We start from the raw sequence: 12,454 nt of genomic DNA, 5'->3' as shown, positions 1-12,454 counted from the left end.
TCAGAATTAAAAAAGTCTCGTGTCTGACCACCTTAACTAGTTCAAAAAAATTCAAAATTAAGTTTTTTTTTTTTAACTTATACTAGTCAAAGCATACAATGGGTTTGGGACGCATCTTTTGGATTTCACAAATCTTATATGGTTTGTAAGTTATAGCTATTTTTCAACCAGTATGTCAATCAACACTTTGTAGCTAACTCCATTAGAAAATAAGTAATAATTACTTACTAAACTCATAATTTGACAAAACTTACATTTATGAAAAGCTAAGAACATTCTTAATAAACCCTTTTCATTACATTAAATTTTGGTTAAAAAAAAGTCATCAGCTACATGCTTGAAGTAAAAAACACATAAGAACATGCCAAAAACACAATTTCGGGATGTTTTAAAGATGACCATATAAGGTTGGTATTGAAAGATATAGTAGGAATTATAAAGGTATTAATTGTTTTCATTTAGTATCAGGATGGGTGGAAAAAAAGTGGGAATAGATTTTGAAATTCTTTGAGGCATTTCAGAACTACATATTTTTTAGATCGCCACTTTTTGGCACACCATGATCCTGCACATACCCTAAAGTTAGATAGGTTTACTATGTTATTTTATTTTAAATTATATTTTGTTTTTAAGATTTGTTAATTTTTAAATGTTAGAATATATTTAGATGTTAGAAGTTAGTAAGGTTAGTTTTATTTTCTATTAAGATATTTCTTTTATTATTAGTATGTTTTTAATATTTGTGAGTATAAAGTGAAAAGATAATTAGTTTAGTATAAAGATGATTGTTTGTGTTAGTTTAAATAAAGTTTAGTTCTTTTTTTTAAATATTAAATTAATAGCTAGTTATTTTAATGACTTAGATTTATTAATTTTTTATTAGAGAAATTTAATTACGTGATTAATTAATATTTAGTTTTAACTAATATTATAATGGTTAAGTTAATATTATTTAAATTAGTTCTAGTTTTTAATTTATGTTTTTAGTAGATGGATAGTTAGTCGATATAATTTAATTTTTGTGGATTAATGTGCATAAAATTTAAATAATAATAATAATAATAATATTGTTTTAGATAAATTTATATTTAAATTAAACATATTATTTTTTACCATGTAAGATGTAATTAATATTAGTAATGTTTAAATTGTGATTGACGACATTAATCTTATTAATATGAATTAGTGAAATTTAAGATTGACTTAAAAAGTGTGAGTGAGTTAGTAAAGAAAGTTAGAGGGAGTGTTATTATTTTTGGGGCCTAATATAAATACGAACAAATCTTGAAATAAATTAAATAATGAATGATTAAATCCTACATGAGTTGTTTAAACCACTGAAATAAACTATCAAGCTATTGTTAGGGGAACCTTTACCTATCTCTCAACATACCTATAGCTTAACTTGTGAAACAAACATATCTAATCATATCAAAACCCTATTGTGTCATGTAAGTCGTAGTCAACCTTTCTCGACATAGTCATTTTATTAAACTTAAAAAAGAAAATTGTGTGTTTTTGCCGAGGTATTCTGGGCATGACAAATTCCTACTCAAACAATACTACTAGAACTTGATGAAGAAGCAAGAATTTTTTTGCAACCAGAGTGCATTCTTCAAACATGCATGAAGAAGCTAAGGAACAAACCCCTAACTCAGTATCTGATCTAATGGAAGAATTTACTAGTTGAAGAGGCCACATGGGAGGATGAGGAGTTCATTCAAAATAATCCACACTTAGTTAACATTGAGGGAAATGCTTCTTTCAAGAGAGGGGGCATGATATGCCTTTAATATTAATTTATATAGGGTTATGAATAGTCAACTTGTGGCTATCTTAATCCTTAGTTGCATCATTTTATCATTATTATATTATAATTTAGGTAGGTAGGCTGGCCTAGGTGTTATGAAGGGTTGTGTCTATTCAACCTAAGCATAATTAGGTATATATAGGAGGTTGTAAGTCTTATTTCATCATCATATTGTGAAGTGTGTTTTCATTGGAGATATTTGGAGGTTGTCCCCTCAAAGTGGCTTATTACTCTCAGCTATTATCAAGTATTTCTATAATATTTCATATTACTTCTTCTATTGTGCAAGTCATTTCATTACATTTTCTCTATTGCTTGAAGAAAACCTTGAAAATATCTCATTACTAATAGAAAAATCAAATTGAAAAGATGTCAAATTTGATTTTAAAATAAGAGAAAAACACCTATCAAATGACCTTTAGAGGAAAAATAAAGCTTTAAGAATCATTTTTCTCTGAATCTAGACTCAAAAAATCTCATTGCCTACTTTGCAACTAATTTTGAAAGTTAGTGATGAAATTTTCCCATCTTGTTGAGAATGGCCCCAAAATCACAAAAAAATGCTTATAATATATATTGTTAAATACCTATATGTATTTTGACTACAAATATGGATAGCTTGTCTTCTCCTAGTTCCTACAGTATATTGCATTGTATATTTTCGATGAATACCACCCCTCTAGTGTGCATTTTAAATTTTGAGGTCCAACTAATGAACAAAGTATAAAATGAATTTTTTTTAAACACCTATTCTTGAAACTATAGAAAACCAAAGAGATCGGATTTCCACATTCCATTAAAATTGTTAGTATTGCTTCTAGATTAGATTGTGTTGAAATTTTTTTTATCATCAACATTTTGAATCACACTACGTGATTCATCATTAGGATGAGAGAGCAAGAGCTACAAAAAAAATTCTATAGTTTTGCAACTCTTGCTCTCTCATCCTGATGATGATTCACATAGTTTGATTTGAAACGTTGATGATAAAAAAAATTTCAACACTATCTAATCCAAAAGCCAATACTAACAACTATAGAAAATTCCTAAAAACATTTAAATTTTTCATTTTAGAGCTTGCACCTTCAAATCTTGGAGAAAAATAATAAAATATTGATTTATTATTATTTTATATTTTCCCTTTTTTCCAACTTCGTGTCAACCCTCCTAGTTGACTGCTACATGTTAGCTCTTCATTCGCTGAATTCTACAAAGTCATCACTACCCTATCAACACCCTTGCCACATATTGCCTTAGCACACCTTTGCATCCTTAACCCTTGATTCTTCCTTAACTCCAATGACCATGTGAATTCAACTTATTGCACCTTCAAAAATCAACCTGGCTAACTACATTTAATGCTTGCAAGGTTGTGAAATGAGGATTTTCACAAGTTCAGGGCTTCTTTTCTATTAAGATTTTATATTTGTGAAGTTGTGATTATGGTTATCTTAAACATTTTGGATTGTTGTGCACTTATCTCCAAACTACACTCTAAACACCATGACTGCATACCCACCTTAATTGCACCATTGCATAGTTTTGTTCCAATTACGTAGTTTTCACCATAAACTCACATCTAAGTGCCACTTGTCAGTTTGCTAACATCATCATTCTGACCTCCTATTGCATTTTCACTCAAAATTTGGGTTTTGTGCCAACAGGTAAATCCAACCATGGTGGGACCCCTTACTCAAGGATTGTGCTTTAAAAGCACATGTCTTTCAACATACTTACTATGTAATCACTTGGGTATATAAAAAAATTAAACAACCCCTATGAAATCAATGTGGGACTAAGCTCCCAGGTGGAAATTTATTTAGCATGGCTTAAAATGAGCTCTACCCTCTGCATTTTCACATTCATCATTCTCCAATGCCTCTTAATTTTCTATGGAGCTTCCACACATCTTCTCAGGAGCCTGTGTGCATAAAAAGTCAATTCTGAAGGTCTCTTCACATTCACATGCCCAATTTCATCATTTTTGTCTTCATTCACTAATGCTTACATGCAAAATGGGAGCCACACTTGGGCTAGGATGAGAAAATCACATAGGATGGGAGGTAGAGGCTAGGAATTTACAATATAGGGGTTAAATTATAAAGAAAGAAACAATGTTTTGAAGTGTAAAGGGAGGTGTCTGTGCAAAGGAAGAGCTGCTAAGAAATGAATTCCCACCCTTTCGGTGCTGCCTTATTTCTTACAATTCTCCTCAACCCCTTGTCATGGATTTCTCTTAGCAATGGTCCTTTCTTCACCATGGATACCTTGCAGATGCGTTGGAGTTTCCTCTTCCATCACCCTTCCACACATTTTAGTAACCAAGTTCAAGGATTGTGAATAACAACATCAAAGCATTAGTCAATCAAAATAATGACATGTAGAATAACTCCATAAGCCACAATGACATACATTGGTGACTTCAAATGGGATGTTTTTTTTTTTAATATTCTTGAATACCTGATCTTTTACCATTCTTTTGAATTACTTCATATGTTCATGGGAATTAGCTTGAATTTTGATGGTTTTATATGCCTAAGAAGGTAATACTTGGTTTTGGTTGAGTGATTGAGTAGAAATCTGATTACTATGCCATTGTAATTTCTCTCAATACTCTATAATTACTCTACACAAAACTATGTCTCATATAATAGGATAGTGTGAACACACATTTCTCACATAAACAAAAACTATTACAAATTACTTTTGTGCGCATTTTAGATGGCACTAACAATGAGAGCCTCCATTATTAATGAGGTCTAAAGGTAAGAATCTAGTTTTGTCTTGGTAGCAAAGCTCTTGAAACTCTATGTGTTGTAGCATAATCTAAGATAAAGATTTATTATGGCACATGGCCTAAATAGTATCATTTCATATTTGAATCATTTCATTCACCCACAATACATCTTTAGTTTGCATTATTTGTAGCCTCCATTCAATCCACATATAAAATTTTGAAACGCTAATAAAGCATTCACCAAATTTTAATACAATATCTCAAAAGTCAAATTCATCTTTTGACATAGGCCTCCTTAGAGCCATCTTCTATGTATGGAAAATAAAATGATCTTTATTATAATAATCCACCCGACTTTTTTTAATCAAATAATACAATGGTCAAACCATACTTTATTGTGTATTCTCCATGATGTTTTGCATTTGGTATTTTCATGCTTGGCATGTTACCTACTCCTTCATATTTCATGCCAAACTATTATGCTTTCTTAAAATGTTTGTACATTAATAGTAAGTCTTCCTTTTAAAAACACCACTTATTTCCTTGAATTTTATCAATATGGTGAAGTTAGTTGGGCTCCACAATTGTGCCTTTTCAAGATGTCACCAAAAAGTTCAATTCCATCCTTCATTGTTATTTATTTTTCCCTTTTCAAGTTTGAAAGCTATCTAACAACATTAAAATTAAAATTATTATAACCAATGCAATGTCCTTGCAAACATTTTTAAAATTCATAATGTTTTATCAAGCTACTAAATTCAATTGAATCCCAAAGTGGATTTGGCTAAAGAAAATTGAATTGAAACACTTGACTCCCCAGATTAATCCAATAAATTTTCCTCACTGACTGGAATCAATTTGCAATACCTATGCAACCTTTAAATCTTATTTTTTTTACCTCTCTTGCAAATTCTAAATTTCGTGCCAAGGGGTGCTTTGACTAGCCTTAAAAACTAAAAAATTCACCTAAATGAGAAATTAGGTAGACCTACTTACTCTATTAGATTGTGTGTCATGAAGACACCTATGTCAAAAGATAGTGACCATAAAAGTTGCTTGATCAAAACTCCCTATACATAAACATGTCAGAAAATAATAACTTACACTTCATTTTGGATTTGAAAATAGGTCAAACTAATATTTGAGGGCTTGAAAATTGGGGCATTAATTAATTGTAATGAGGAGAGTATAAATCTATAATTTGGGCTCATAACAAATAACATGGCATATTTGGAAAAATTTCAAAGTGGGGTACTTGGATTTGCAAGATTGGAAACAATGGCAAAATAATAATTTCCACAAGTGGAAAGGACCTAAGAAAGTGTGCAAATGGATTGGTCAAGGCTTGTAAACTGGCACACATAAAGTATTTTCAAAATAGAAAAAATTGGTACAATCTATTTGATTTAGACACTCAGATTCAAAATTACGACATTCTGAACAAGGGTACTGATCAATCTGTACTTCTTGACACTAGTAAAACATCATAAATTACATTTGAAATTGTGTTTGAAAACTAATCAAATAGATTCACCATTGTAAGGCCCCTTCCCTAGTACCTTATTACAAACCCTAAATGTGAGGGATATGATTATGTTAGTGAGAGCAAGAACATTATATGACATGTTTTAGTTTCTTGAGAAGAGGTTGTGAATTATATGTATAGCTATCCTTACATGTTATGATAAAATGAGGGTAAGGAGGTCTTAGAATTTATGTATGTCATGAGCGATAATTTACTTATCAATAATGAAGTACAAGATGTTACTCGAGATGGATATAGATTTTAGTTATTGCTAGTAGCATTTAGTTGATGAGTTAAGATCATATGGAATAAAGGTTCAAAAAGTCATAACCTAGAAACTAGGTCAATGGATGCATGGTATTTTATGATCTATTAAGATAATTGAATTGGATGCTTATTATGGAAAGAGGAATCAACACCCACCCTTATGATATTACTAATAGTCATAGATGAAAATATGGTAGAACTCGATATGACGTAATGTAATAAGTTAATTATTGTACATGTAGTAATAGGTGGATATATTGACATTCATGAGGAAATATTTTATGGCCCGATAAAATGTAATAGATTTATTCTATGATTGATTTTGAAAACTATATGACTATGCAAACATTTTGATTACCTAACATAATTGATGCATCCTATTATGTGTTTTATCTCATAATGATAACATGATACTTTTAGTAATCAAACTATATTGAAACAAAGGATACTAGTTGTAATGTTTACATTTTGGTGATTTTGACCTAAACTATGGTAGAACTAATTTTCATGCTGGTCAACTTAACAGAATAGACTCAACATTTCACCACAATGATAGAAGATGGAATATAATGTGATTCAAAATATTAAATTGATCATGATAGGGAAATTTTAATGTTGATATGCAGATTTTTATATCTTAATGTTTTGAATGCTTTTCATATGAAAATGATTAGAAAAAGAAAGATTAATTATTGAAATTTGAATAAGTTGATTTTGAAATGTTAAGATTGTCATATATTTATACACATGCATGTCATATGACTTTTCATTGGGCTAGTAATGTTCGAGTTTAGTGTATAGGCAATTGAACCATATAATTTGATTGGGGAAACAAGGTCCAAACTCATATAAACATGGTTCAGCGAAGGTGAATCTTTGGAAGACTCAAAAGTCTCATTGTGATGTGTTTATTTCATAAATGTAAGCTTGCATGTGTGCGGTAAATTTAATCTCATAAATACATTAGGGATATGTCATGGTGATGTGTAATGTGTTTTAAATGTGTCACTCGATACTTATTTATGTGTTGATGACATGTCACCTAGGGTTTTGGTCATGGAAAAAATTAACCTTAAATTAAATACCCTTCAAAATATTTAATCAAATCCACTTGGAGAAAGGATTGAATGGGTCACAATCATTGGGAATTTCGAATTTGAACTTGAAAAGGATTTTAAAGGGTCAATAGGTAGTCCCAAAGTGCCTTTTTTGTTAAAATAAGCTAGCCATATGTTAGCATAACATGTTAGGGGCCTAAATTATTCCATTTTAGTGCTTAGCTAATGTAGGGGACCCTTTAACCAATGCATTCTTCCACCAATTCGAAATTAGAGTTGTCACATGACTTTAACCTTTTGTCCACACTTGGTCAAGGTCCTATTTTTAGAAGGGACAATAGTGTAAGAGAAAATTTGGCTTCACGCTTTTCCAAAAATGGAGATAGTGGGGTTGAGGTCTTTTTAAGAGAGTTTGGAAAAACTACTGGGTGTTCACCCACTCTCTAACTTGAGAGACACTTAGCGTTTGGGAGCTCGAAGGGAGCTCTTCTACAACCTTTCATTTCCATTTTGAAAAGGAATTCAAGGTTGATGTTTCTTTCCATGTAGTTAATTTCTTCCATTTTTATGTTGAATCTAGGTATTGTATTCATGTGAATGTAGGTACTAAGAATACTATTGTAAGGAAAATGTGTGGTATCATCTTGTATCATGTTGTGTTGTGTTGTAATGAGCATGAAGTTTGGATTTTCATGGTTTTTCTTACTTTTTATTTTCCATGATTTTGTGCATGAATGTTGTTATGGGTGTGAGAGCTTCACTCACCCTTTGGGAAGGGAAGATAAGTCCAAGGTGAAGGGATTAGCTGGCCTTGAAATTATATTTGATAACCTTTGAGTATCAACTCCATTGTATGCCATATTCATTCATATCTTGCTAGGGGTAATAAGGGAATTTTGGTGTAGAAAGGAAGTTTATGGAGTATGGGCTCTAATGAAGCTACAACTGATGGTAGAGTGTGTGGAGGAGGATTGTGAAAGCCCTAAAAGTGCATGTAATTTTATAATTTGTGAAAGCCCCGAAAGGGCATGAAATATGTTTACTGTAGATATTGTTTGATGTGGCAAGTCTCCATTTGAAGAGAATACCTTTGCCCTATGTTCAAAATTCTATTGGTGAACCATTGTAAAATAGACTTGGGATGGAACTTTTCAAGTGTTGTAATGTGATGTATATGCATTTTTAAGATTAGAATGAAACTGAGTTTGAACCTTGTTTCCCCAGCTTGGTGGGTGGCCTCTTTGGAGGCCTAGGATGGGAGGTGAACCTCCATGGTTCCAAATTTTGTGTTTTTTTACAAATTTTGTGAGAATAAATCCTATGAAGAGATTAGTGTTTCACCCTTGACAAAGTTCAAGAATCAAGTGTTGTGGAGAGACTAATCTTTCCCTTGTCATCTCATATTGTGTTGTGATATTAAGTTTCTATTGTTATTTCATTGTAATGTGAAAGGGATTTACTTCCTATTGTATATTGTTGTAAATGTGTAAAGTAAAGTTTGAGAGTAAAAGCATAGATCTATGCCACCATTTAGGATACCAAAACCTATTTTGGTCAAATCTTAGTTCTCTATCTATTGGTGTTTTGAAACATTACAAGTTTTAAATTACCTCAATATGAACAAGAAACATCTAGAGGTAGCTAACTCCCATCCTTAACATATCTTTTTAGACACTAAGCCGACTATAAGGCTAGACCCTACTTCTACTTCAAGCTCTACAAAACCTAGGTAGGTGGACCTCAGATTCAATTGTATGGTACCAATGTAAAAAATATTCCTGAATCTATTAATTGCAAATTTAACCCTTATATCTCCTAATAACTCATGGAATGACATAGATCTGTAGTAGCTAAATGCAATTCTATTAAATTCACAAGCTAAGTGAGGGCATTCTATTCTAGCTCTTCAACATGAAAGGGAAAAGCATTTGATTAATAATGTTGAATTTAGAAAAACCCCAAATATGCAACAGTAAAAACTAATGATCCTGTAGCTGATTAATTCCTTATCTATTGGGAAATTCCATGAATCAAATGCATACATCTATAATATCAAGGACATATTTCATACACCCAAACATCAAATCTAGCCTATCACTTTGTGAATAGAACATTAGTGTTTATGACCTCATTCTCATGAAATATCCTTCTCAAATAACCAACAACCCTTTCAAACACATCAAGCATTTACTTGTCTCTTTGTTCCAATAGCAAAACATTTCTAACATACAAGAATAAAGTGATACAAATGGATCTCAACTCTTTGTTCCTAGACCACATAAGACTATAGATTATTGAGATGAGAGATGAGAATCAGAATGAAACTAATGAAATTCTTGCTCATTTATATTCATTTCTTTCAAACAATACATTTAAATGCATGAAATCAAAACATGAAAACACCTAATAGATCTGAACTTTTTATATTATCTTTCCTACTATTTTTCATACAAGAGAAATTGCTAAAGAAAATGTGGTGTCACAATCAAGAAAACACATCAAAACTGGAACCATTATTCTCATAGATCTAAGTAAACTCCAGATTGAAACACACATGGTATCATAGCAATGAGTCTTCTTTTCCCAAAAACTGGAACCAACCTTAAAGGGATGAGAGAAGGAAAGATATAGAAGAGAGATGAATTCTTGGATCTGATATGAGAATGGCATGTGTCCACTTGAAATTCCATCCTTTGCAATTGCAAAACCTCTTTCCTTTTTCTACCCCAGAGATCTGATTTTGTTTTCGTCATTATACTATAACAAAATGGGGAATATCTCCTGTTAAATGATGAAAACCATTTTGTTTGCCAAAATATCTAAAAGCATCATAAATTTTTGATGAAATCCTCATTTAACTGACTTAAAAGTGATCACATTTGACCCCAGCTACATTCTTACCATGTTTTACCCATATTCATCTCATTACCATGCTAGAAAATTGTTTTGAACTTCGACACTTGAACACAGTTGCAAATTGGGAATCTAGAAGAAAACCTTGAATAACTTGAACAAGTGGCTTCTTGTGCAAAAAAACCTCTAGAATCAAAAAGTTTGTCTTCTCCTGATTTTAGTGATATATAATATTGCTATATTCACCTATCAAAAACTCCCAGAATCTCAATTTGAAAAATAATCCCCTGTTATAAAACTTTTTATGCACTTCTAAATTTTTAAAAATTAAAAATTTCTAAAGTATAAAATTTAGAATAAATGCCCCTTTGATTTAAAAATTCTGTATGTGCATTCTGAGAAAATATATTTAAAATGACAATTAAATTTATTATATTTTTTAGTCCCCTTAGGCCCTAACGTGTGTCACATGGAACCATATTATTGGCTTGATCTTTTTTTACATTCACCTGTTGATAGGGGTCAACATGTCACCATGTGCCTCAGGCCCACTACCATGTGGCACTCGGGCACATTCCTACATTGTTTAGATTTTGAGCAACTTCCCCAACTAGGAAAGCACCCACCATAGGATGTACCACATGGTGCAATCCTATGCCTCCTGCCTCCATATCATTAGTCATAATTTCTTGGTAAAAAATTTAACCATAGTGACCCCCAGTTGTCTAACCACAGGCCCAACCATGCATGACCCTTGCCTTTTAAAAGGTGGTGTCTTTGTGGCACTAAGTTATCGAGTGAAATTGTATATAAATATCTAAAATTTCTTCCCCACAAGCAATGTGGGATAACCTATTTGTGGGTTTCCTCTACTTACAAGGTGCTTTTGCTTCCTTTGCACATGGGCCTTCTACACTCTTCCTATAGCTTCAAAATTGGTGGCTCTCCTTGTTTGCAATGACCTTCTCTTTGGCATGGATTGATGAAGGATGCCACCTCCAATGACATCTCCAAATTATGCTTGCAAATTCCTCCTTGTGGCATCTCTATTTACTATCGTGGGTGCTACAAATGGTTTTATTTCCTAGGGAAAGACTCTCTCTAGCTTGGGGACTTTAGAAGTTTCATCCTATTACACCTTGAGAGACCTCCATTCCGAAGTTGCCCAATGATGTGGATCAACATCCTCCATCCCAATTATGGTTCTAGTGAACCTTCACTTTGGGACCTCCTCCCCTTCAAATCTCATCTTAAATCTCATACCAACTAAAAGGTTTCTATTTATATCCTCCATATATTTATCACAAGGAATAATAAATTTAGACTGGCTTGTTCTTGGCTCGTAATATACAATAAACATGGTATGTGTTGCAACAACATGAGAGACTATAGCAATTATGCCAAGATGTATGTTATCGCTAGATATGTCTAAAGATGGCATATTTATCTACTGCCTCATGATGTGTCTTACCCCTACCCTTAATTCTCCAATCCTTTAGAAATAATAAAGACACTCCAACCTGTTCTTAGTAGATGTTGTCGAGGTTGACCTCAAAAAATATGTCTAAAATGCCAATCGATCCCATATAGATCTTTAGCTACCAACTCTTGGATCAAAGGCTATTGGCTCATATCCAGAGGTGGAAGGCATTCATTGACATGTCTTCTAAGAATCAAAAAGTATCCATGAGTGCTGGTTTTAGAGGTAGTAAGTGTTTTACAAAAAAAATGCACATTCCTCTTTGGAGAAGGATTTGACAGGGTTGCATCACTACATGCCTCATTCTCCACATTATCCTGCTCTTTGAAAATTCTTGCAAGATGTTCAACTTTTTCCCTTCTGAGCATTTTTATGTCCCTCAATATTTCTACTCCTGTTAATCCATGATAAAACTTCTATTCTACCTTCTAACTTTTGCCTAATTTTTTGAGGACACCACAAGTCCCCTAAATTGAGGTTTTAGCAAGATGTGGTATGTGATCTATATTCCAGATTGGGGTTCTTTGAAGAACATCTTTACATAGGCATCCTGTAATCTCAATAAACTTCGCCAAGAAAATGGGGTAATCTCCTACATTTGGATTTGATATTTGTTTACTAGGTATAATAGTGGGTAGCTCTTTTACAAATTTAATCTTCAGTCCTATATTTGCTACTCTAGAGAAATTAGATAGGTGCCAAAGTGGGTCTAACTAAAAAAATT

General features: G+C 32.3%; 1 pseudogene; it reads right to left on the bottom strand.

Annotated features, from left to right (window-relative positions):
* Positions 1–11,265: 11,265 nt before the first annotated feature.
* Positions 11,266–12,098, bottom strand: LOC149580236 (auxin response factor 23-like; annotated as a pseudogene).
* Between the last annotated feature and the right edge of the window lie 356 nt (positions 12,099–12,454).

Source organism: Cupressus sempervirens, chromosome 1 (assembly GCF_028749045.1).
Source record: "Cupressus sempervirens isolate cs-2001-9-10 chromosome 1, ASM2874904v1, whole genome shotgun sequence".
NCBI classification, from domain to species: Eukaryota; Viridiplantae; Streptophyta; class Pinopsida; order Cupressales; family Cupressaceae; genus Cupressus; species Cupressus sempervirens.
This window is presented reverse-complemented; position numbering and strand designations above follow the sequence as displayed.